The sequence below is a fragment of the Moschus berezovskii genome, chromosome 13 (assembly GCF_049115385.1).
Source record: "Moschus berezovskii isolate FMDL1 chromosome 13, NW_MosBer_1.0, whole genome shotgun sequence".
NCBI lineage: Eukaryota > Metazoa > Chordata > Mammalia > Artiodactyla > Moschidae > Moschus > Moschus berezovskii.
In genome coordinates this window covers 67636860-67663153 of record NC_142472.1, presented here as the reverse complement: position 1 = coordinate 67663153, position 26294 = coordinate 67636860, and the positions used below count along the sequence as shown (strand labels likewise).

General features: G+C 47.1%; 1 pseudogene; it reads left to right on the top strand.

Annotated features, from left to right (window-relative positions):
* Nucleotides 1–2506: 2506 nt before the first annotated feature.
* On the top strand, nt 2507–10805 carry LOC129556543 (mitochondrial nucleoid-associated protein 1 pseudogene; annotated as a pseudogene).
* The last annotated feature ends 15489 nt before the right edge of the window (nt 10806–26294 follow it).

Below are 26294 nucleotides of genomic sequence, written 5' to 3'. Positions count from 1 at the left end.
TCTAAACTCCCATATTTTCAGTCTGTTTGACCTCACTGTATCCTGGGCACATGAACTTTGTTTGGTAACAAGTTCATCCATAAAGCATAATGCTTTCCAGCCACAAATTCCTTTAGACAAATCTACCTGAATGAATTTGGACCTGTCCCCTAGGCATTTTAGGTGAAAAACAGAGTATTCATTATTTACCACTTCAATCCTAAAGGAAATCAACCCTGAATATTCATTGGAAGGACTGATGCTGAAACTGAAGCTCCAATACTTTGGCCACTTGATGGGAAGGGCCCATTCACTGGAAAAGACCCTGATGCTGGAAGGATTGAGGGCAAGAGGAGAAAGGGACAACAGAGGACTAGGTGGTTGGGCAGCATCACTGACTCAATGGACAGGAGTTTGAGCAAGCTCCAGGAGGTGGTGAAGGACAGGGAAGCTTGGCGTGCTGAGTCCATGGGGTCACAAAGGACACGTCTGAGTGACTGAACAACAACAGAAAAAAAAGAAAAAGAAGGGCACAGAGTATTTCTGAATCTGTAACAGATTGGTACAGAGAGAGAAAAGAAACATGTATTTCCCTACATACCCTATTGTTGTTTTGCAGTTATTGGAATGTACATGAATCATCTATTCAAAAATTAATTAAAAAAAAAAACTAAAGAAAGCACTTAGAAAATCAGTGCTATCCAATTGATTGATTGATCTTGGCCTTCCCAGAAGGACTTGCAGATGAGAATCAAAGGTAGGAAGGCTTTCAGAGGGATACACTGACCTAGGGAAGGTTTTAAAGCCGGGGGCAGGCTTGGGAGAAGGAGACTGGAAAAACTGTCAACAGACACCTAGAGACAATCGCGCTTGAAAGAACTTGTGAAGCACTTAAGTTCCCTGACACTTGGGAATTACATCCTAGTTGTGACTCCATTAAGGAGGTGAGATTGTGCTGGTTTAGAATGCCCAGGGCATTTACCTCCAGTTCTCAAGACTGTCCAAGGAGTCTCCTCTGCAGTTTTGAAGGGCTGTGTCATCACCGTGCAAATCTTCAACAAAGGCTGCTTGTCTTCTCCCGGAGGGCGCTGGGGAGACGGCACAGAGGCTCAGGGCCCAGCAAAGCAAGGAGCTGGAGGCTTTGGGTGCTCACCTCTGCAACATCTCATTTCCAATTCTTGCCTTCTTGATGAGGAGCAGGAAATAGAGAGGAGCTTAGTCTCATCTCTGGGAAATGAATAAACCACAGTGTCAGGTCAGCCTGAATTGGGAATTTAATCCTAATAACATCTTACTCTGGAAAGCAACCTCTCTCAGTTGCTACTTTCTGGTAGTTCATTCTAGAATTGCTTTAATCATGTTAAAACCAAACTGGCCATTAGCTTTGAATGGAGAAAGATCAAGAGAAAAGGCAGGAAAGATACTAGTTGAAGCCAAATCACTGGTGGCTCATGGCATGTTCTTCACTATAGCCCTCCTGTTCTGTTCTGTTCAGTCGCTCAGTCGTGTCCGACTCTTTGCGACCCCGTGGACTATAGCCTACCAGGCTTCTCCATCCATGGGTTTCCCAAGGCAAGAATACTGGAGTGGGTTACCATTTCCTTCTCCAGGGGATCTTCCCGACCCAGGGATTGAACCCGGGTCTCCCGCATTGGAGGCAGATGCGTTAACCTCTGAGCCACCAGGGAAGCCCTTAGCCCTCTTAACAACAGCGTTTCTAGTGAACTGGAGTTACTGGGTAGGAAAGACCCAGGTTAGCATCTCATCTCCACCATTATTTAGTTCAATGACCCTGGGAAAGTTGAACTGGTGTCTTCCTTGGTAACAGGACACACCAACGGCTGCTTCAGTGCTATAGTTAGGATCAGATGAGAGCCTTTGTGGAACTTAGTCAGCAATTTTTGTGCAATTATCATGTGATAGGAAGAGGGCTAAATCAGTCTTCGTGCTCTAGTTTAAGAGATAGATTAGAGGATCCTTGAAGAAAGAGAACCAGGAATGGCTTGACATAAAGCCATTGTGTGATCTAAGCCTGGACACAATGCTTGCCCTTGAACAGGTCTCAGTAATTAATAATCTTAAGAAAGGGGATGTTCAAACAAGGGAGAAGCAGTCAAGAAACAATAGGGCAGAGCCAAAGGCTCGGCGCCCCAGCGGCTCCAGCGCCCGGGGCTGGGGGAGGCTGCGGGGCAGCCCGAGGGGCAGCCAGCTGGGCCCCCGGAGCTCCTCGGTGGTCCCACCCAACTCCCTGGAAGTCGCCCGACTGCTCTCCTGAAAGAGCAAGGGAGAGGGGAGCCGAAAAGCCCACTGGAGGGCTCAGAAGGGAGGGCTCTGAGGTCAGCCCGGTGCCCAGAAGGCTGGTCCCACGTCTGCTCTCCGGGACCCCCAGAGGCTGACCTTAACATCGAATTCACCCTGCCTGCCTGGGTAACGGCGGTCGTGGAGCATGCAGATACAGGAGAAACAGGCGCAGAATTAGCATCCTTCTACAAAAACTCAGGAATAGGAGAGTGCTGTTCCACCCAGGATGGAACCGTGTCCTTACTGTAAGAAGCCATTTAAACGATTGAAATCCCACTTGCCGCACAGTAAGATGCTAGGAGCAACTATGCCTGCTGATCAAGAAATTCGTCAGTGCGAGCCGGCTATACTCCCATGTGGTAAAAAAACCAAAGCGCCCATCAGAGACTCAATTAAAGCAAAAGAGAAAGAGTTAGGGACAGACAGTAAGAAAAGAAATGTGGAACTGAAAGGGAACAATTCAGAACGGACAGTCAAGTCCTCTTCAGCACTAGCTGTTGATTTGGAAATAGCAAGTCATAAAAAGGCTGATGAAGATGTCAAGAGTCAAGTTAAGCCCTCCCTCAAAATATTAAAGGATACTAAACCAAAGGTTGCGTTCCAGGGAGAAACTACAGCCCAGTTTTCTGCATCAGAAAACACCAGTTTCTACAAAAGAACTTGCCAAAGCTTTGCCTCAATCAGGAGAAAGTAGAGATAACCCTTCAGAAATGGAAACACCTTTGCCTCCTGGCCCAGTGGCACCTTCTCAGTCGAATCACGATAGGAAATATTCTTTTGCAACCTTTGGTTTAGTATCCTTTAATATTTTGAGGCAAGGTTAATGGTGTACAGGGGCTTCCCTGGTGGCTCAGAGGTTAAAGCGTCTGCCTCCAATGCGGGAGACCCAGGTTCGATCCCTGGGTCGGGAAGATCCCCTGGAGAAGGAAATGGTAACCCACTCCAGTATTCTTGCCTGGAGAATCCCACGGACGGAGAAGCCTGGTAGGCTACAGTCCACGGGGTCGCAAAGAGTCGGACACGACTGAGCGACTGAACGGAACGGAACGGACGGAATGGTGTACAAGCCACTTCCGCTGATTTAAGATTGGACAGAGTGGATGCCTCAAGACAGAACCTACTCGTGAAATTATTCGATGCACCCGTTGGCGATGGCCATAGTCCTCCCTTGAATTGCAGTCACGGGTTCAGAGAGGAAACAGGTCATCATCAGTCAGAGAGAGAGATTCCACGGCTGAGGGTCACCTCTTAGGAGTCTCTGCTGATAGAGACTTCAGGACTTTGGCAAAGAACGCAGAATCACAGATGGCTGCTTTTAAACTTAACTCCTTAGGTAACAGCCAGGGCAGGGAGAACCAGGGGAAAGCACTCCACCTTGGAGCAGAGACATATGGGAGCCAAGAGGCGCGGAGAAAAGCGTTATCTGTGACAGAAAGGCAGGCTTGGGCTTCCCGGAGCCATGATTCAGTCACGGAGAAGAAACCCCGAGACAGAGGTCCCGGTTTACACTCGCTCCCGCTAACGGGGACAGCTTGCCCTGAGCATCTCCCACAGCACAGTCACGTAACCAGAGTCCCGCCTCTCTGGCTGTAAAATTTCTCCAGGAAGAGAAAGCAGAAGCCGGCAGCCGGAATCGAGTCCCTGCTGTGAAGGCGTTGGTGGCGGGTGAGGAGTGGGCTTCTCTGACAACTGAATTGGGCTCTCGGCCCCCAGCATCACGCCCCCGGGGACTGCAGTCTGCACGTTCAGCCCAGCACCATGCTTCCAGAAGCCCCTTGGCCGGTCAGACCCTGTCGAGCGCCCCGGGGCTGGAGTGGTTTCCAGAGCTCTATTCTGGTTATCTCGGCCTCGGGGTGCTGCCAGAGAACCCCGCATTGGAGCACTTTGGCCCGGAAGCCCCTGCTTGTCATCAGTCCCCAGGGCGAGAAACTCTCCCAAGTTCCTTGGTTGGAAAGCTCGACGGCGGTAAGGAGCTTGGAAGCCCGGCCAGCTCCTCTCTCAGGAGGCTCCTGGGAGCTGTCCACACAGGCTGGATCTCGTGCCGCACCAGCGTGAGGAGCGGAGTCGGCGGCCTCACCTTGCTCTTCACCGGCTGCTTCCTCCTCTGCTGCAGCTGGAGCTTCAAGCATCTGAGTAAGCCTCGCTCTGTATCCTCAGTAGCAGGTCACAGCCCATGACAAGCACCTCCGAGGGCTCTTCTGAACTGCTTTTTTATTTTTCAGTTTTGCTTTGTCTGACACGCCCTAATGAACAAGCTGTTGCCCGAGAAAAAAAAAAAAAAGAAACAATAGGGCAGCCTTGGGGCAGTGTCCTGTTCCTCAAGGAATATGCATAACAATACATCTTTAAATTCTGCAGGATTTAAGGCCCCCTACCCAGGTGCAGGACAGAATGATGATGGTGACTCTTTGGACTTCAATCAACTCACGTGTAGACCCTGTCAACCTTTTTGCTCCAGTTCTGTGCTGAATTCTCCTTTGCTCAAGCCCCATGTTGAATATGCATGTGTCTGCCTGCCTGCTGAGTCACTCAGTCATGTCTTACTCTTTGCAATTCCATGGACAAAAGGCTTCTCTGTCCGTGGGATTCTCCAGGCAAGAATACTGGAGTGGGTTGCCATGCCCTTCTCCAGGGGATCTTCCTATCCCAGGGATCGAACCCAGGTTTCCTGCATTGGCAGGTGGATTCCTTACCATCTGAGCCACCAGGTGAAGCCCTTTGCTCAAGCCCACTTATGAATATGCATATACCCTTAGTTTAAAACCTCCTCAGTTTTGCTGTTGGGGAGACATCGCTTTGGGAAAGGGTTCTTATTTGCTAAGTCACTTCAGTCGTGTCTCTTTGCAACCTTACGGGGTGTAGCCTGCCAGGCTCTGTCCATGGGATTCTCCAGGCAAGAACACTACAGCGGGTTGCCATTTCTTATTCCAGGGGATCTTCCTGACGCAGGGATCAAACCCGAATCTCTTCTGTCTCCTGCATCGGCAGGCAGGTTCTTTACCACTAGCAGCGCCTGGCAGGTAACAATAAGTCCTTCCTTCTCCCACTCTTTGGTTTGGTTGTGTCTATCGGCTCAACATCCATCAAGAGGTAAACCCAACTTTCTGGTAAGAAAAGGGGTTCAGAGACGATCTGAGAGGTAAGTGCTGTGGGTTGATTGAGGGGAAAAAGGGTGCAGATTTGCAAAGAATTTTTAAAAAAAAGTATTAATGGCAGTTGAAGCAGATTCGCCCTCACCCCTGGAACTTTCCACCACGTTGCTCCAGTTAACCTTCTTAGTGTTTGTCAGTGTTCTGTTTCTGTGCTACAGTCAATCCCCCTCTTCGAGAACACAAGCCACTATACGGTCTCTGCCTTGTTTCCTGCTAGCTCTCTTACACCTAGAGTTCTCCTCTTCCTTCCTTTTCTTTTTTTTTTTTGGAGGAGGGAGGGGTGGGTATCTTGATTGTATTTTAAGATTATGATAAGTTCATAAAATGTTTGAGACTTTTAGTTTTTTTCTCTGTGGCGAAATACAGTTATCCCTGGGTATCCTCAGAAGACTCTTCCAGTAACATTCCAGTAACTGGTTCCAGGAACTGCAGGCCAGTAACATCACTGGCTACTTTGCAATAGCACTGTATTAAAGGGTAGATAGGACCCAGACCTCCTGAGCCCACTGCTTTTTCAAAGGTTAGATTGAAATCACTATTTTACTCTCTTCAGTGAGTATTGACTGGTTTAGATTTTCTTCCTTTTTTGGGGGATCGATTTTGGTAAGTTATATTTTACTAGGAAGTCATGGATTTCCTCTATATTTTCAAATATATTACTGGAGTGTTGTACAGATTTTCCTAAGGTTCTGTGTATCTCTTCCATATCAACTGTGACTCCTAACTAAGTAGATGGAAGAGCAGGCAGCAAAATATGATTGAGGAAAAAGGATCAAAACGATTAGGGTTGAACCAAGAGAGCTGAGTTTTATGCCAGACACTGCAGATACAAAGGTATGCCAAGCCTCATAGGGCTTCATATTCTGTCGCTTTTTGGGTCTCTCCCTCCCTGCAAAAGGGACACTTTTTGAAGGAAAATGAGTTTCCAATAATCTAAACTGAAAACTAATGAGGAGAAAAATAAAGATGGTGATTCAAATAGATGTAATAGATCATCTTTATTTGAATTTAGTGTTCAGGAGAATAAGTCCTCACCCAGATCTTTAAAGCCTCTGCCTCCCAGTCTTGTGCTCTTTTGCAATCTGTCCAAATCATATCCACTAATCACTGATTTTTTTTCTCCTTGGCAGCAGTTGGCATAACTGAGTTTTCTATTGTTTCTGTTTTTGGTTTGCCACTGGCTCTTTGTATCCCTTCCTGCTTCCTTCTTATACTGTGGGGAGTTTTCTCATGCTTGGAAAGTCTCTCTCTAGAGTTTATATATCAACTTCGGTATATACCAAATAATAATAGATAAATATTGGTGTATACCAATAATACATATATACCAAATAGTAGGGACTTCCTGATGGCTCAGTGGTAAAGAATCTGCCTGCAATGCAGGAGACTAGGATTCGACCCCTGGGTGAGGAAGATCCCCTGGAGGAGGGCATGGCAACCCAGTCCAGTATTCCTGCCTGGAGAATCCCATAGACAGAGGAGGCTGACAGGCTACAGTCCATTGGGTCATAAAAAGTCAGACACAACTGAATTGACTGAGCACACACACATACACCAAATAATAGATATATTATTTGGGATATATACCAATATATACAATATACCAAATAACATATATATTGTTTGGATATCAAATAATATATATATATCAAATTTCATATATATTAAATTTGGTATAATTAAATAATAATAGAAATACATAGAAGGCACAAAATAATAGAATTATGCGATAATAGAAATATAAAACAATTTAGAGAAAGGAGAGATTGAATCAGAAGAAGAAAAAATTATTGCCCAAATAGGATTTGAGAAGTGCATAGGGAAAGATTGAGAAATGCTCAGAAAGACTGAGGGCAGGAGGAGAAGGGGGCGACAGAGGATGAGATGGTTGGATGGCATCACTGACTCAATGGACATGAGCTCGAGCAAACTCCGGGAGATGGTGAAGGACAGGGAAGCCTGGTACGCTGCAGTCCATGGGGTTGCAAAGACAGGACTTAGCCACTGAACAACAACAACCTGCATCATACCAGACTGTGTTTATTGAGGGAAGGAATCTGTTATCAGATCCTATAGCCCAGGTCTGCTGAGACGAGGCATTCAGTTAACGCCTGGAGAACCAAGTGATAGACGGTTTTACACTTAGGCAGGCCTTATTTCTAATTTAAAAATTTTGGAACTGTTTCCGATTTACAGAAATGTCTAAAGATAACACAAAGAGCTCCCACATGACCTGTGCTTAGTGTTCCTAACTATTCACATCTAACATTAATATGGTATTTTGTCACAACTAATGAACCAATGCTGATTCATTATCATTAACTAAAGTCCATACGGCATTCCAGTTTTTCTTTGTTTTTACCTGATGTCCTTTTTTCTATTCCAAGATCTGACATTACATGTAGTTGCCACATTTCTTTGGGCTTCTTTTGGCTGTGACAGTTTCCCATACTTTCTTTGAACTGAATGACCTTGACTGTTAAGCAGTGCTGGTCAGCTCTTTTGTAGGATGTCCCTCAATTGTGATTCGTCTAATTATTTTTTTTCTCCTCGTTAGACAGGAGTTACGGGTTTGGGGGAAGAAGATTGAGAGATGAAGTGTCCTTCGTAACACACCATACCAAGCATACAGACTCTCAATAGGATTTGTCCCCGTTGATGTTGACCTTGGTCACCTGGTGAAGGCAGCGTTTGTCAGGTTTCTCCATTCTAAAGGTGCTCATCCCCCCACCCCCCGCCCTTCTCACACTGTACCCTTTGGAAGTCAGAGTTGCAGCACGCTTTGAAGGAGTGGGAGTTATGCTCCACCTCCTGGAGGGCTGTCTACTTAATTTTTTTGGAATCCTTCCGCATGGGAGATGTGTCTCTCCACTCCTGTGTTTATTTACTCAATCACTTATTTACATCAGTATAGACTCCTGGATGTTTATTTTATACTTTGGGTTGTAATCCAGTGCCACTTTATTTTGTTGCTCAAATGCTACAACTCTGGCCATTAGTGAGTGAAGTCGCTCAGTCATGTCCAACTCTTTGCGACCCCATGGACTGTAGCCCACAAGGCTCCTCCATCCATGGGATTTTCCAGGCAAGAATACTGGAGTGGGTTGCCATTTCCTTCTCCAGAGGATCTTCCCAACCCAGGGATCAGACCCGGGTCTCCCGCACTGTAGGCAGATGCTTTCACCGTCTGAGCCACCAGGGAAGTCTATTTCTTAAGAAAGGTTGTATGTATTTATTTGGCCACGTTGGGCCTTAGTCGTGGCACACAGATTTAGTAGTTGTGCTGGTCCGTATGCTGAGTTGCCTGCAGCATGTGGGGTCTTTGTTCCCTGATGAGGGATTGAACCTGTGCCCCTGCATTAGAAGACAGATCTGTAGCCACTGGACCACCTGGGAAGGCCCTAGAGGCACTTTCGCTTGACTCCTTTGTCCCTTTCACATACCTACATCATCATGCAGTTTGTTTTATTTTGTTGTGTGTGTGTATTATTTTGTTTTCTTTTTAATCTTCTGGCAATGCCTCATGGCATGTGGGATCTCAGTTCTCTGGCCAGGGACTGAACATGTGCCCCCTGCATTGCAAGCCCAAAGTCTTAACCACTGGACCACCAGTGAAGTCGCGTGTTTGTTTTAACACTTTACTTTCTAGCCCTACAAGATGCTCCAGGCTCACCTTGTATAGCTCTTGCTTGAGTCCGAGAGTCAGCCATTTCTCCGAGGACCCCAGTTCTTCTTACTGAAGAATGGCACATACATACTACAGACCAAGACCTAGGCACTGGATGTGCTCACCAGCACTGGAGTGTAGTGGCTCCCAGGCCCCCTCAGCCGACAGCAAGAAACACACGGGAAGACTCTTTCAATCTTACAAAGCACATTAAAAAAAAAAACAAAACCTGGAGCAATTTAGGCTTCCCTGGCCACTCAGTCTCAGGCTCTTTTGCTGTCTCTCCCTACCACTTCCTTTGTGCCAGTCCAAATCAGTCTGTCCTGCCTCCTCTCCTCGCCTACCCCTGCTCTTCTCTGTGCTGCAGTGAGCTGACCCCTGAAGGCTGCATCTCCTAGGCTCCTAGCTCAGCCAGCTTCTGCCTGAAGCAAGTGGAGGGCAGCACCTCCGGCAGCAAAGGTACACCCTCTGGGGCTCCAGCTCCCGCTGGACAGACCCACTGTGATGCTCTGTCTTCTAGACTCTGCTGCCATCACCGCAGTACTTTGTCCCTCCTGCCCAGTGGTGTCAATGGCTTCAGACTACGGTCTCTCTGTTGCCCTCTTCCTGACCCCTGTGGGCTTCTTAACTTCTTCTATCATGCATGCAACCATTTTTCTGAATAAATTCTTTCTGTTTAAAAAACACAGTGCTGGGACTTCTCTGGAAGTCCAGTGGTTAAGACTTCCACTGCAGGGGGCACAGATTCTATCCCTGGTTGGGGAACTAAGATCCCACATGCCCTGTGGCGCCATCAAAATAAATAAACAAATAAATGTATTAGAAGAGAATACACAGTGCTTTCTACTTAACCTAGGTGGACCCTGAGGCAGATACACATGTAATTTTTTTTGTAAAGTGGCCCCAAGGAGGGGGTTTCCCTTCCCTGGTGGTCCAGTGGTTAAGAATCTGTCTTGTGATGCAGGGGACACTGGTTCAATCTCTGGTCCAGGAAAATCCCACATGCCATGGGGGCAACTAAGCCCATGCCCCATAAGTACTGAAGCTGGTGTGCCCTCGATCCTGCTCCATGGCAAAAGAAGCCATCGCCATGAGAAGCCCAAGCACCTCACCTAGAGAGGAGCTGCCATCTGCTGCAACTAGAGAAAGCCAGCGCACAGCAGCAAAGACCCAGCACAGCCAAAGATAAAAATAAATAAATATATATGTATAAATAAATTCTTAACAAAATAAAGTGGCCCCAGTGAATGAGAGTGGGGTTTGGGAGGGAGTGGCTGTCAAGCCAGTCACTGCTGTGGACAACTGGGACTTGACCCCACTGGGGAGGCCGACTTGCTAGGGAGAATGGACCTCAAAATTGTCAGGCTGCCTCCAGAGGCTCCAAGCTTGCCTAAAGGTGGGTAACTCCTTGTACCTCCAAGCTTTCACACAAATCTGGTTGGCTTAGTGGGTCCCCACAGGCATGCCACGGGTGGCGGCAGTCCTCACCTCCATTCCCATAGAAATCCAAAGATTCAGTTGGCAGCCGAGGGCAGGAGCTGTTGGGACCCACGTGCCTGTTTGCCACAGAAATGACCAAAGTTTATAAGAAAGGATGGGCCACGAGATTCGAGGCAGGCACGGAGATCTCTAATAGATTTCTCGCAGGTTCTGTTCCTCACGCTCTGCTCAGGGCTTCTTTTCCTCTCATTCGTCACCCTTCTTGAGCAATCTCACAGAAACTATCTACACTGATGTAGACGGATCAGGGTTTGATTTGTGCTGTAACAATAATCTATTAGAACCACTGACTGACTTTACTTTCGCTGCTGCAAAATTCCCTTTGCAGACAAGAAGGATACTCTCAGATACTTCGCCTATCTAATTAAGAAAGCTTTCTGTTGAACTTACACTGGAACTAGATCAGTAAGGACTACTCAGCAGAAATTCATGGCGAAGCTGGTAAACAAATTCAATCTTCTAGAAAAACCATGGTGGTGATAATTTTAAGTGAAGCACATTCTTTACCACAAACATCTTAACGAATGCAGTAAATATGCATGGTTTCAAGATTACAAGTCAACAGTCCTTAGAGAGGAATTGTTAAAATTAAACTCTGACAGAGTACGTCAAGGCTGTATATTGTCACCCTGCTTATTTAACTTATATGCAGAGTACATCATGAGGAACGCTGGGCTAGAAGAAGCACAAGCTGGAATCAAGATTGCCGGGAGAAATATCAATAACCTCAGATATGCAGATGACACCACCCTTATGGCAGAAAGTGAAGAGGAACTAAAGAGTCTCTTGATGAAAGTGAAAGAGGAGAGTGAAAAAGTTGGGTTAAAACTCAACATTCACAAAACTAAGATCATGGCATCTGGTCCCATCACTTCATGGGAAATAAATGGGGAAACAGGGGAAACAGTGTCAGACTTTATTTTGGGGGGCTCCAAAATCACTGCAGATGCTGACTGCAGCCATGAAATTAAAAGACACTTACTCCTTGGAAGGAAAGTTATGACCAACCTACACAGCATATTAAAAAGCAGAGACATTACTTTGCCAACAAAGGTCCATCTAGTCAAGGCTATGGTTTTTCCAGCGGTCATGTATGGATGTGAGAGTTGGACTGTGAAAAAAGCTGATTGCCAAAGCATGGATGCTTTTGAACTGTAGTGTTGGAGAAGACTCTTGAGAGTCCCTTGGACTTCAAGGAGATCCAACCAGTCCATTCTAAAGGAGATCAATCCTGGGTGTTCATTGGAAGGACTGATGCTAAAGCTGAAACTCCAATACTTTGGCCACCTCATGCGAAGAGTTGACTCACTGGAAAAGACTCTGATGCTGGGAGGGATTGGGGGTGGGAGGAGACGGGGACAACAGAGAATGAGATGGCTGGATGGCATCACCTACTTGATGGACGTGAGTTTGAGTGAACTCCGGGAGTTGGTGATGGACAGAGAGGCCTGGCGTGCTGTGATTCACGGGGTCGCAAAGAGTTGGACACAACTGAGCGACTGAACTGAACTGAACGGATGACATGAATGCTATATTAAATAATCAGGAATATTAAATAATTACATCATGGTCAGCTACAGAACAAAGAGTCCCCTGGACAGCAAGGAGATCAAACCAACCAATCCTAAAGGAAATCAACCCTGAATATTCATTGGGAGGACTGATGCTGAAGATGAAGCTCCAATACTCTGGCCACCTGATGCAAAGAACTGACTAATTGGAAAAGACCGTGATGCTGGGCAAGACTGAGGGCAAGAGGGGACAAGTGAGCGACAGAGGATGAGATGGTTGGATGGCATCACTGACTCAATGGTCATGAGTTTGAACAAACTCTGGGGTACAGTGAAGGACAGGGAAGCCTAGTGTCCTGCAGTTCATGGGGTGGCAGAGAGTCAGACATGAGACTGAGTGAATGAACACCCCCAGAATGTATAAATTCCGTGACATCAACAACCAAAAGGTGGTGGGATGAAGATGGAAAGGAGCAGAGTTTTTTTTAATGTTGTTGGAGTTAAGCTGGCATAAACTCAAATTAAAGTGTTATAACTTTAGGACGTCAAATGTAATCTCCATGGCAACTACAAAGCAAATAGCTGAAAAATATACACAAAAGAAATGAGAAAGGAGTTTAAATGTTTCTGTTTAAGAAAAAAATAAATACAAAAGAAAACAGCAGTGCAGAAAATGAGGGACATATAAGGCATATGTGAAAGTAAAGAAAACAGAAGAAAGTCCGCTTTTCCACAGCCCTCGCCTTATAGCCACCTCACTTGTGTATGCACCTGACTAGACCGTGGGCACTGAGTTTCTCAGAAAAAGAAATTACAGAGTGTCCAAGAGCAGATAAGGAAGGTTGGGATGAGCCCTCTGTTACAACTCCAGTTCTCAGCATAGAGTCTGACACACAGGTGACTGCAAAATAGTTTCGATCAATGCTTCTTTCTTAACATTTAATTGTAAAACTTGGAAGCCATGACTTCCCTGGTGGTCCAGTGGTTGGGACTTTGCCTTCCAAGGCAGAGGGTGCAGGTTTGACCCCTGGTCTGGGAGCTAAGATCACACATGGGCCAAAAAACCAAAACATAAAACAGAAGCAATATTGTGACAAATTCAAGTGAAGTGTTAGTCACTCAGTCCTGTCCAACTCTTTGAGACCCCATGGACTGTAATCCGCCAGGCTCCTCTGTCTATTGGATTCTCCAGGCAAGAATACTGGAGTGGGTTGCCATGTCCTTCTCCAGAGGATCCTCCCGGTCCAGGGATTGAATCCAGGTCTGCCACACTGCAGGCAGGTTCTTTACCATTTGAGCTACCTGGGAAGCCCTAACAAATTCAATAAAGGCTTAAAAAACATGGCAGCCATGCACATTTACAGCACCCATTCAGCCTCTGATGACTCAAGAACCAACAGCCTAAGTTTTCTGCCCTTTCTTTGAACCTTATATTCCTCTTAGCCTGATTTCTTTGATTTTTAACCTAATTTTTTTTTTAATGAAATCTGACATGAAGTCTTCTAATATTCAACATTAAAGTTTAAGTTTAGGGAAATTCCCTGGCAGTCCAGTGGTTAAGACTCCATGTTCAAAATGCAGGTAAGCCTGAGAATTAAAATAAATTAGTTTAAGTTATAATATACTACATAGGTAATTTTCTATTTGGTTTGCAGTATTACAAACTGACTTATTTTTTAAAAATTTTTATCAGGGAAATTTCAAACATATCCAAATATTTTTTTAAATTTTAAAGGGAGAGAGAATAAAGCAGTGAATTCCCCTAAACATCTATTATCTAGCTTCAACAACTATTAACTCACAGCCAATCTTCAACTATACCTTCACCAACTTCTCTCTACCATCAGATTATTTTTAAGTCAATCCAAGATGATATGTCATTTTATCCATAAATGTTTCAGTGTGTCTGCTATGGTGGTAGGGGTAAAGAACTCACCTGCCAATGCAGGAAACCTAAGAGATGTGGGTTCGATCCCTGGGTCAGGAAGATCCCCTGGAGAAGGTTATGGTAACCGATTCCAGTATTGCCTGGAGAATCCCGTGGAGGGAGGAATTCCAAGGGCTACAGTCCATAGGGTCACAAAGAGTCAGATATGACTGAAGCAACTTAACACACACACACGTTTGCTTGTATCCATTTATAACAAGCTACTTCCCTGGTGGCTCAGACAGTAAAGCATTTGTCTGCAATGCGGGAGACCCGGGTTCGAGCCCTGGGTTGGGAAGATCCCCTGGAGAAGGAAATGGCAATCCACTCCAGTACTATTGCCTGGAAAATCCCATGGACAGAGGAGTCTGTTAGGCTACAGTCTATGGGGTCACAAAGAGTCGGACACAACTGAGCCATTTCACTTTCACTTTCCCTCCAAAACATAGTCACTTACAACAACAATTTATTTGCTCTTACTCCTGCACTTTAGTGGAGAAGGCAATGGCAAGCCACTCCAGTACTCTTGCCTGGAAAATCCCATGGATGGAGGAGCCTGGTAGGCTGCAGTCCGTGGGGTCGCTAAGGGTCGGACACGACTGAGTGACTTCACTTTCACTTTTCACTTTCACACATTGGAGAAGGAAATGGCAACCCACTCCAGTGTTCTTGCCTGGGGAATCCCAGGGATGGGGGAGCCGGGTGGGCTTCTGTCTATGGGGTCACACAGAGTCGGATACAACTGAAGTGACTTAGCAGCAGCAGCAGCTGCAATTTAGGCTGAGTTCAGCTGTGTGATTCTTCTGTTTCCCCCAAGTGATTCATGTAGCCAAGGTCATCAAGTAGCTTGAATGTGGTAGGCAGGTCTAACCTAAGATGCCTCAGTGTCAGGGGACTTGGTGCTGGCTGTCAGCTGGGATTCTCTCTTCATGTAACTGCTTACCTTTCAAAAGTTTGGCTTCCTTCTGTGGCAATGGCAGCATTTTAAGGGGGTGTAAGTGGGGATTTCCAGGTGCTGCTACTGCTGAAGAACCTGCCTGCTAATGCCAGAGACTTCAGAGACATAGGTTCGATCCCTGAGTTGGGGAAGATCCCCAGGAGGAGGGCATGGCAACCCATTCAAGTATTCTTGCCTCGAGAGTCCCATGGACAGAGGAGCCTGGTGGGCTACAGTCCATGGGGTCGCATAGAGTTAGATATGACTGAAGCCACTTAGCATAGCACTTTTTTTCCCAATTATTATTATTTTATTGAGTTCAGGACCTCATTTATACAAGGAGAGACAACTTTTAAGGCTCTGGGGGAATGTTCTTACTCCAGAGAAGACTTGGTGTTTTGGAGCTTTTTGTTTTTTGGCCTCACCATGCAGCATGTGGGATCTTGTTTACCCAACCAGGGATCAAACTTGCTCCCCTTGCAGTGGAAGTGCACAGGACCATTGGGGAAGTCCCACCAGGTTTTTCAACCTACCACAGTGTCTATAAGACAAAACCTCTATTTTTGAAACAGAACCACAATTACATGGTCAAATATTAAAAAAAAAAAAAGTTAAATGATATAGTATAATTCTTTATCATTGATTTGCAGGGGTTTCCCTGATGACTCAAGCAGTAAACAGTCCATCTGCAATTCAGGAGATTCAGGTTCCATCTCTGGGTTGGGAAGATCCCCTGGAGGAGGAAATGCAACCCACTCCAGTATTTTTGCCTGGAGAATCCCATGGACAAAGGAGCCTGGCAGGCTACAGTTCATGGGGTCCCAAAGAGTCGGACACAACTGACACACACATGTTGATTTGTAACTTCAGAATTATGAAACAAAAATGCTATTATTACAAATATAACAGTGTTCTGGGATATTTTTTTTTCTTAGTAGATATTATTAATGATGATTTGGAACTTAAATAGAAAAACAACGATGTAAATCTCTAAGATTTAAATTCTAATATGTCTAACTGGCTCCTTGAAAAAGCAGCTAAAAAAAATTAAATGTTTCATGATTGAAAGAATAAGGGAGCCTCTTCTGGGAAATTATATATTTAGTTCACTGCAATTTGCTTTCTAATTCGCTGAAAAATAATGCAAGTGAACTATTAGAATGTCTATTCATGTTGCAATTTTTGAGAGTTTAGGGAGACAATGAGAAATGAACTGGGGCGGGATCCCCAGCCTACTCAACAAAGCTCCTAAACGTGCCTTTGTGAGATGCCACGGCAGCTGCGGGCCACAAGGACTGCCAGTCTGTAAGTGACCCACAAATCCCATGTGCCAGAAAGTTGGCCAGGTGCAGGCTCTGCCCAGCTAACAGGGCCCCTTTCAACATCACTTTTAATTGTAGAGTCACTCTATTAACAATCGAGGGCATGATTACATAATTGGTTTATTAACAACCAAAAGGATTCAAAACTAATTTGCAAAAAAAAATAGAGAATTTACCAAAAAAAAAAAAAGAAGTCCAAGGCGACTACATGCTCTTCTCAGAGGGCAAGAATTCAAGGAACTTGAGAGGGAGCATTGAATAGCCCAAGTCATAATGGTTAAGGGCTCTGGCTTCTACAGTCAAGGGCAGCTTGGCTCCCCTGTTACTGTATGGCCTTAAATAATGTCTTGCTTAATGTCTCTGAGCTTCAATTTCCTCACATTTTTGCTTTGCGGGTTAAGTGTATAAAGTACTTACTGGCCAGTCTGGCAGTTTTAAGCATGATATACATAATAGCTCCTCGTGTGGGGCGTGTATCACTCATATTCCCATATCTTATCAAAGCTGCTCAGCACGATGTAGATGGTCAGTTAATGAACGGACTGAATGTGACTCTGCTAAAAGATGCACATTATTTGCTGATCAGCACCATTTCTTTCTTAGAAAATCTGTTCCTCCCTTAACTCATCTCGTCTCACTGTTGGTATTCAGCCAAAACTGATTCACCCACAGGGGATACCAGCCTCAGGCTTAGCCCATCAGATGGTATTGGGCCCTGGAACTGTGCTGTCCTGAAGACTGGAAGTTGGCAGACCACGACTCTCCAGTCAAATCCAGCTCACTGCCCCGACTTTGTAAATAAAGTTTATCAGCATACGGCCACACCCATTCATTTAGGTATTGTCCATGGCTGCTTCTGTGCTACAGACGTGGAGTAGAGTTGAATAGTTGTAACAGAAGCAACAGGATCTGCAAAGTCTGATTATTTACCACTGGCCCTTTAGAGTAAAAGCTGGCCTATTCGTGGAGTAGACCAACAACTGGCGACTATTTTTTTTTTTTTTTTTGTCTTTTGTATGTTAAAAGGTAAGCAGGAAGAAGGCTCAGGCAGAGACAAGAGGGAGATGTATAGACATCGGGGCATTTGCCCACAGAAAGCGGGACCGCAGAGAAGGGAGTGGCAGAGACAGAGGCTCGGGGAGGACTGGAGGGTTCGCTTCCAAGGGCTGCTCTGGAGGTTGCTGAGTAGCACCAGCTGTGGCCTGGGTTCCTCCTTGTGTGGACTGACCCTCCAGCCCCACTCCCCGGGAACTCCTGAGTGTCCTCGGGAGATGGCAGCTGGCTTCCCCTGGGACGAGTGACCTAAAACAGTGTCTTCTATGATCTAACTTTGGAAGCCACACACATAGACCGCTGTTTCCACGATCCTGTCCGTTCCTTACACGTCAGGCCTGGTTGGTGTAGGAGGATCGCGCACCAGGACCGGAATACAGTTGGGGGAGAATTACTGGGACCACCTTCCACCAGTTGAGGCCCCTCTGAATTCTCCCCTGGGATTCAGTGAGACTCTGCTTATCCTATAACAACTGTCTCCCTCCTTTTCACTGGAGATGACAAGCACGTTTCTATATCCTTGCAACAAATCGGTCCTAAGAAAGCAATGAAGGGTGGAAAATGACATATTATTTGTCCCATCACCTCTTGTCAAATGAAGGGGTCCCTGAGGTCTTGGGCTTGCAGGGCCCTTCTTGGTAGCCTCTGTCTCTTTCTGGTGTGTGACACTCCAGCCAAGCTCCTACTCATTTATGCAATATGAGTGACTGTCAGGCCCTGAGATGCAGCCACAGGCAGAAAAAGACCCCATGCCCTGGAGCTGAGATTCCGGTGTGGGGAGACAGACACTAAACAAACAGAGAACATACCCGGCAGAGATAAACGCTATAAAAATCATTAAAATGTGTGTGTGAGAGAGATTTTATAAAGGGTGGCTGAGCAAAGACCTAGGTGAAGAGAGCGAGTGAGCCATGAGAACGCAGCAGGAAAGGGGACCGGGAGACTTGCTGGGAAGCTAAGAGGTGGGCGGTAGGAGCAGGATGTGGGATCACGGGAGGGTCTCTTAAGACAGGACGAGAACATGTCCAGTAGCCAAGGAGTGGGCTTTCCGGGTGGCACTAGTGGTAAAGAGCCTGCCTGCCAAAGCAGGAGATGTAAGAGATGCAGGTTCAATCCCTGGGTTGGGAAGATCCCCTGGAGGAGGAAATGGCAACCTACTCCAGTACTCGTGCCTGGAGAATCCCATGGACAGAGGAACCTGGCGGGCTACAGTCCACGGGGTTGCAAAGAGTTGGACATGACTGAAGTGACATAGCACACGCATCTCATGATTCAGGGATGCAGGAGCAAAAGGGATGAAATCTGGAGGCCACGGCCTCCTCCAGAGCTAGGACCCTACAGATGGAAGCAGATTGAGGATGTGATGGACAGCTGAATTCATACGACTGCGTCCGGCATTCTCAGTGGACTGTGAGCTGAGTGATGGGCCACAGGGGTTCAGAAGGTTTGAGGAGAAAGAGAAAGATGATGAATGAATTTCAGAAAGCAAACCACCAGGGCAGTGCTTTTGAACATTTGATGCAGAAATGAATCACCAGGGGACATTGTTAAAGTGCAGATCATCCTGATTCAGGCAGTCCGGGTGGGGCGTGAGCTTCTGCATGTGCAAAAGTGATGTCTGTGCTGTTGGTCCAGTAAGGGAAATAGATCGGACTTGTGGGCAGTGTGATGGGACCTTTAGGGTCTGTGGCCAGGAATTAAAGTGAGAACACTCACCCGAGCTAGTGTTCTCTTCTGGCTGCTTGGGTACAGGGATAGAGCAGGGGATAGCTGAGTGTTAGTGGTATTTATGAGGAAGTGCTCTTAAAAAATATGCCATTTACCCTAAGCTGAGTCAGGAAGGAAGTGAAAAACTAAACTATGATGGGGGATGAAAAAATGATAAGGCCAGTGAATCACGGGCCCTGATGACGTCAGAGAATCACTGGGATGGGAGCATTAGAACCAATAAGCTAGAAGGTGAGGAAGAGGTGCTCAAGAAGGGGGGCCTTCAAATTGAGACTTACAGGTGACGACAAGGTCCACCAGGATGGAAAGTGATAGATCACTCGAGGTGAGGAGGTCAGGAACACAGAGGCCAAAGCTCCCTAAATAGTGACGGAAGGGGTTGGTGAAGATGAAGATGGTGAGTTCAGTACTCAAGTTCTTCAGGAACAAGGAGGCTGCAAGTGAAGGCAACTGGAGGGTGCCAGGGGTTTAGTCTGGTGGCATGGACTCTGAAGGAACTCTGTGCCAGCAGCAGGCCAGGGACACAAGACAGACATAGTTCCCTCTCCTAAGTGCGATGAGAACCATGAAGGGGTTTAGACCAGTTTGTTGTTGTTTAGTGGCCAGCTCGTGTTTGACTCTGTCACCCCACAGACTGCAGTGTACCAGGCTCTATGTCCTTCACTGTCTCCCAGAGTTTGCTCAAACTCATGTCCATCAGGTCGGTGATGCCATCCAACTCTCATCCTCTGTTGTCCCCTTCTCCTCCTGCCCTCAATCTTTCCCAGCATCCAGGTCTTTTCCAATGAGTCAGCACTTCACATCAGGTGGCCAAAGTACTGGAGTTTCAAGTGCTATAGGCCAAATGTTTGTGTCCCCCACTAGACTCATATGTGGAAATCCTAACCCTTAATGTGGCAGTATTGGGGGCTGGGGCCCTCAGAAGGTGATGAGGCACCACCCTCATGAATGGGATTGTTGTTGATGTTTAGCTGCCAAGTCGTGTCTGACTTTTTGTGATCCCATGGACTGTAGCCCGCCAGATTCCTCTGTCCATGAGATTTCCCAGGCAAGAATACTGGAATAGGTCACCATTCCATTCTCCAGGGGATCTTCCTGACCCAGGTATTGAACCTGTTTCCTGCATCGACAGGCAGGTTCTTTACCACTGAGTCACTTGAAACATCCTGAATGGGATTCAGTTCAGTTCAGTCGCTCAGTCGTGTCCGACTCTCCGCGACCCCATGGATCACAGCACGCCAGGCCTCCCTGTCCATCACCAACTCCCAGAGTTCACTCAAACTCATGTCCACAGAGTCGGTGATGCCATCCAGCCATCTCATTCTCTGTTGTCCCCCTCTCCTCCTGCCCCCAACCTTTCCCAGCATCAGAGTCTTTTCCAATGAGTCAACTCGTTGCATGAGGTGGCCAAAGTATTGCAGTTTCAGCTTTAGCATCAGTCCTTCCAATGAACACCCAGGATTGATCTCCTTTAGAATGGACTGGTTGGATCTCCTTGCAGTCCAAGGGACTCTCAAGAGTCTTCTCCAGCACCACAGTTCAAAAGCATCAATTCTTCGGCAATCAGCTTTCTTCACAGTCCAACTCTCACATCCATACATGACCACGGGAAAAACCATAGCCTTGACTAGATGGACCTTTGTTTGCAAAGTAATGTCTCTGCTTTTTAATATACTATCAGAGCCTTATAAAAGAGCTCCCTTGGCCTTTCCACACACGAGGGTAAGAGAAAACGGAGTGGGCCTTTACTAGACGCAAAATCTGCTGGCACCTTGATCTTGAATTTCTCAGTCTTGAGAACTGTCAGAAATAAATTTTTTGTTTATAAGTGACCCAGTTTATGGTATTTTGTTACAGTGGCCTGACAAGACTAACAGAAAGTGACATGATCCAAATGAGATTTTGCAGAGCTCAGTTTTTAAAGAATCCGCCTGCAATGCAGGAGACCCCGGTTTGATTCCTGGGTTGGGAAGATCCACCAGAGAAGGGATAGGCTACCCACTCCAGTATTCTTGGGTTTCCCTTGTGGCTCAGCTAGTAAAGAATCTGCCTGCAATGTGGGAGACCTGTGTTCGATCCCTGGGTTGTGGGAAGATCCCCTGGAGAATGGAAAGGCTACTCACTCTAGTATTCTGGCCTGGAGAATTCCATGGACGGTATAGTCCATGAGGTCTCAAAGAGTCGGACACGACTGAGTGATTTTCACACAGACTTCTCGGACTGCTACACAGAGAAAGGACTGGAAGGAGGTTCAGTTTGTCAAAGAGTGGACTCCAGGAGCTTCAGTTTCACCAAAAACTTGTGAAAATGCGCATTCTTGGGCCCCTGAATCAGAAACACTAGAGTTGGGAGCCCTGCAACCTGAGTTTTAACAAAAACTCTCCCAGTGATTAGATGTCAGTTGACGTCAGACTAGAGAACATGGTGGTTTGATTAGGGCAGTGGAGAGAGAGAGAGGATGGAGCTGTACTTTGTAGAGGAAGGACCAGGGCAGAGTATGGGATGTGTGGGTGAGGGGCAGTTTTCTGGGAGAAAGGAGAGCACAGATGGAGTCTTACACACAAGAAAGGCAAGGGTGGAGGAGAAGCCAATTTGCCGGTAAGATCTAAAGTTCAGGTCTGTCTGTGGTACAGGGCAAACGTGTTCTGGAGAAGTTTTGGTGGGAAGTAAAGTTGTGGGTAAAAACCACAGGAGTTCTCAGCAGGACGTTGGAGATGCCTTCATGCAGGATTGTGAGGGCCCCATGGGACAGGAGTCATGTGACGTGTCGTCCGTGGCTCTCTAACAGTCTGGCTGCTGCTGCTGCTTAGTTGCTTCAGTCGTGTCCAACTCTTTGTGACTCCATGGACTGCAACCCGCCAGGCTCCTCTGTCCATGGGGGTTCTCCAGGCAAGAATACTGGGGTGGGTTGCCATGCTCTCCTCCAGGGGATCTTTCTGACTCAGGGATCAAACTGGGGTCTCCTGCATCGCAGGCAGATTCTTTACTGCTGAGCCACCAGGGAAGCTCCAACGGTCTAGCTAAGTGTCACCATTGCACACTCATAGTTGGTGGCCTGGTAGAGAGAGCACTGAGTTTGGAATCCAGAGGAGTTAGGTCCCTGGGTTCTAGTTACTTTTCAGCAAGTTACCTCATCTCTGTGAGCCCCAGCCTCTACCTCCCTTCAATCGACATTTTGATATCTGTCCTGTCTAAAGGGGCTTGCTCAGAATCAAATGAGCCAAAGCAAATATGGATTCATTGATCATTATAAATCATTTTCTAAATGTAAGGGGGTACTATTCGAAATACTCTCATTATTGTTGTAGGATTCCAGTGTCAGGACAGGTCTCTGTCATAGCTGCCCCCTTGCTGGGGTAAGATGACAGTGGAAACATGACCAACCCCTCCAAATACATTTTCCTTCCTGGTTATGACCTGCAGGGCACTGTACAAGGTCATTCCTTTGACTGGACTTTGTGCCCTGGCAAAATATACATATCCTGGGGGAAAGAAACACTCTTTACAAAAAAGCTTATTCAGGGACTTCCTTGGTGGTCCAGTGGCTAAGACTCTGTGCTCCAATGCAGGGGGCCCGGATTCGATCCTTGGTCAGGGAACTAGAGCCCACATGCTGCAACTAAAGACCCTGCATGCCAAAACTAAGAATTGACAAAGCCAAATAATAAAAATAAATATTAAATAAATAAGTAAATAACTGGACTTTCCTTGGTGGCCCAGTGGTAAAGAGTCGACTTGCCAGTGCCTGGCATCCCACACGCCACAGAGCAACTAAGCCCGCGGGCCACCACTATTGAGCCTGTGCTCTAGACCCACATTCCACAGCTACCGAAACCCTAGCGCCCGGGCTCTGCAAGAGAAGCCGCCGCAGTGAGAAGCCTGCAGATCGTCAGAGAATAGCCCCCAACTCCACAACTAGAGAAAAGCCTGTGCAGCAAGAGACCTAGTACAACCCCCAGATAAATAAAGTGATACAAAAAACCAGTTTACCCCAGAGCACATGCTGCTGTTTCACAGCCATCGCTTCATGTGGCCAGGAGGAATTCTGTGTGCGGGACGCTGTGGTGGCGGTTTAGTCGCTCAGTCGTGTCCGACTCTCGCGACCCCAGGGACTACAGCCCACCAGGCTCCTCTGCCCATGGGATTTCCCAGGCAAGAATACTAGAGTGGGTTGCCATTTCCTTCCCCGGGGGATCTTCCCCACCCAGGGATCCAACCCGTGTCTTCCGCATTGCAGGTGGATTCTTTACCAACTGAGTCACCAGGGAAGCCGCCCTGGACATCACTCTCCTCATTTTACAGACAAGGACACTGGGCCTGGAGACCAGGCGACCATCCAAATGTTCAGAGCTCCTGAGGGGCAGAGCCAGCCAGCGCCTCTCGTCCTGCCTCGTGGATGCTGTGCTTCTGCTCCTGCAGCTTTGGCTGGGCGGCTGAGGACACTGAGCACCAGGCTGGGGATGGGTGCTCAGTCATATGTGGGGAGAAGGGAAGGGCGCCAGTCCATCAAGATTCCAAGGCACCAGGATTGTTCTGAAGACTTTCTGCTCTTCTTTTGTGACCTTCAAGCACCTTCTAAGTGTCTTTGCTCTCCATGACACCCAATCACTTTTACTTAGACATTGATGGTGGCATGTTTGAACAAGAGCCTGGGGAGGGCCTCCGAGGCAGGGTGGCCTCCCTGAGTCCACTAACCTTCAGAATAAACGCACAGCAAAGGAGCGGGGGCAGGCAGGCTGTCTTGGCCCAGGAGTCTGTTTTCCAGGGGTTCACTGAGATGCAGTTCACCTTGCACACAGATAGCATTAGGCTTGTGAACTCTGCTGTGGGCAGAAGAGATACTAAAGGTGTTTGGAGGCTGCGGCAGTTGATGATGCCAGTTTGTGACATGAGAGTCTGGCAGAGTTAGAAAGGAGCCTGTGTTCCTTGCTTTACAAACACAAAAAGCCAGGGCTTTTTCCACAGGACCACATTGGGACTGGAGAGTGTAACAGAGAGAAACAGAATTCCAGCCTCCAAGCTGTTCCTCTCTTCACTCCTATACTTTTTAAAAAAAATATATTTGTTTATTTGACTGTATTGGATCCAGTTGCATCACTCAGGATCTTCCTTGCTTCATGCTAGATCTTTCTTTGCAGCCCACAGACTCTCTAGTTACGGTGCATGGGCTTAGTTGCTCCCGAGGAATGTGGGATCTTAGTTCCACAACCAGGGAACTGTCCCCTGCACTGCAAGGCCGATTCTTAACCACTGAACCACCAGGGAAGTCCCACACCTATACTTTCAAAAAGAATTGACACAAGACCAGACAACAAAAAGCCCAGAAAGAACTGACATCTTTTGCATGAACATGGCCTTCATTAAAGACTGTTTTCTGAATATGGGCTTGGTGTCAGGTCTCCCGTGAGCGCTGCTCTGCCAGATCACAATTGTCCTGTAGGCAGATACCGTCAAGGTTTGGGGCTCCGTGGTGTGCGTGCTATGGGCTCCCAACTGTTGGCAGGATGGATGGGTGGGTAGGTGAACAAACAATTGCCCGAAGGAGCTGGAGAATATCACCTGGACAGACTCAGAGTACAAATTCAGTGTCAAGGAACATCATGTTACACTGGTTATTTTTTCTGGCATGGGAGACTATGTCTCGGAGGAAAAACCCTGCTGTTGCCCAGCAGTGTAGACATCAGCCATCAATTACATGCAGTCACTACTGTTGTTTTTTAATGTGTCCTGACTCCTTCAGTGGAGGCAATAAACAGTTAAAACGTTTTCTCCTACACTGTCCTGAACATTCCTTTGAAGTGGCTGTGAAAATCAACCATCTGAGGAGAAAAGAAGGAAAAGGAATTAACCTCCAATGACTTCACTTTCAGAATGAGTCAGGGCAGCTTAAAAAAAAAAATCACCACTGGATGCAAAGAGAGGCAGAGACACAGGGTTGCAGAAGCAAAAGCAAGTTCGGAGGAGAAAAGGATAGTATTAATAAAGGCTGTTTTGGTTCTCTTGTCCCTGGGGTCTTTTGGTGGGCCCATGATTAGGTCTGCAAGTCACCTGGCTCCCTTTGGAGAACTGAACACTTGGCGCTTCTTGGACCACAGAGATGTTTTGCTGCTTTTGAAGTCGGGAAGAGATGGGTTCTAGTCCGCTGGCTGTGTGACTTTCGGCCAGTTACTTAACCTCTCTGAGCCTTAACTTAGTTGTGAGAAAGGTTTGTCCAGAGTAAGTGATATGGCACACTGGGCATCAGTGCGCGCTCATTGAAGGGCTGGAAAGTGAGGGGTTTCCGGTTCCCGGAGTTACTGCGAGCAAACTGCGTGGGGAGGAAGGGGGCCAGCTGGGGGCGCGCCCTCCGCGAGGCCTTAGAGCCGCCTTGCCTCCACTCGAGGGGCGAGTCCAGGCTCGAGCTCTGAAGACAGCGCGCCCCCTAGAGGCCGTCCTCCGGAACACAGGTTTCTTCCTACACAGGGCGGAATAGAAACCTTAGGGGCTGCTGCTGCTGCTGCTAAGTCACTTCAGTCGTGTCCGACTCTGTGTGACCCCATAGACGGAAGCCCACCAGGCTCCCCCGTCCCTGGGATTCTCCAGGCAAGAACACTGGAGTGGGTTGCCATTTCCTTCTCCAATGTGTGAAAGTGAAAAGTGAAAGTGAAGTCGCTCAGTCGTGTCCGACCCCTAGCGACCCCATGGACTGCAGCCTACCAGGCTCCTCCATCCATGGAATTTTCTAGGCAATAGTACTGGAGCGGCTTGCCATTGCCTTCTCCGGAACCTTAGGGGCACCCCTGGCCAAAGGCACAGGCTGAAGAGGGGCCGCCCAAAGCTGTCAAATCCTTTCTCTGTGTTTACCTAGGGCTTCGAGTGGCTTCTGTCGACGGTACCAGGCTGCACCCCAGGCTGCTGAGCTGACCACAGTCGGGTAAACTGAAAGAAATACTTGGTTTGTTCAAGTAGGAAAGACTCAAGTAGTATTTACTGAGCATTCACTCTGTTCCAGTGTGGGAGCTGGGTGCTCTTCACTTAACCTTATCTTGTTTAAACTTCTCAGCAGCCCTGTGAGGGGAGGTTTATCCTCTGTTTTTCTGGTGAGGTAACTGAAGCACCCTAAAAGAAGGTATTTGCACAGCTGAAACATGCCAAAGTTGAGATTTGTGTTAATCTGCTTGTTGTTGTTGAGTCGCTCAGTCATGTCCAACTCTTTGTGAAACCGTGGACAGTAGCCT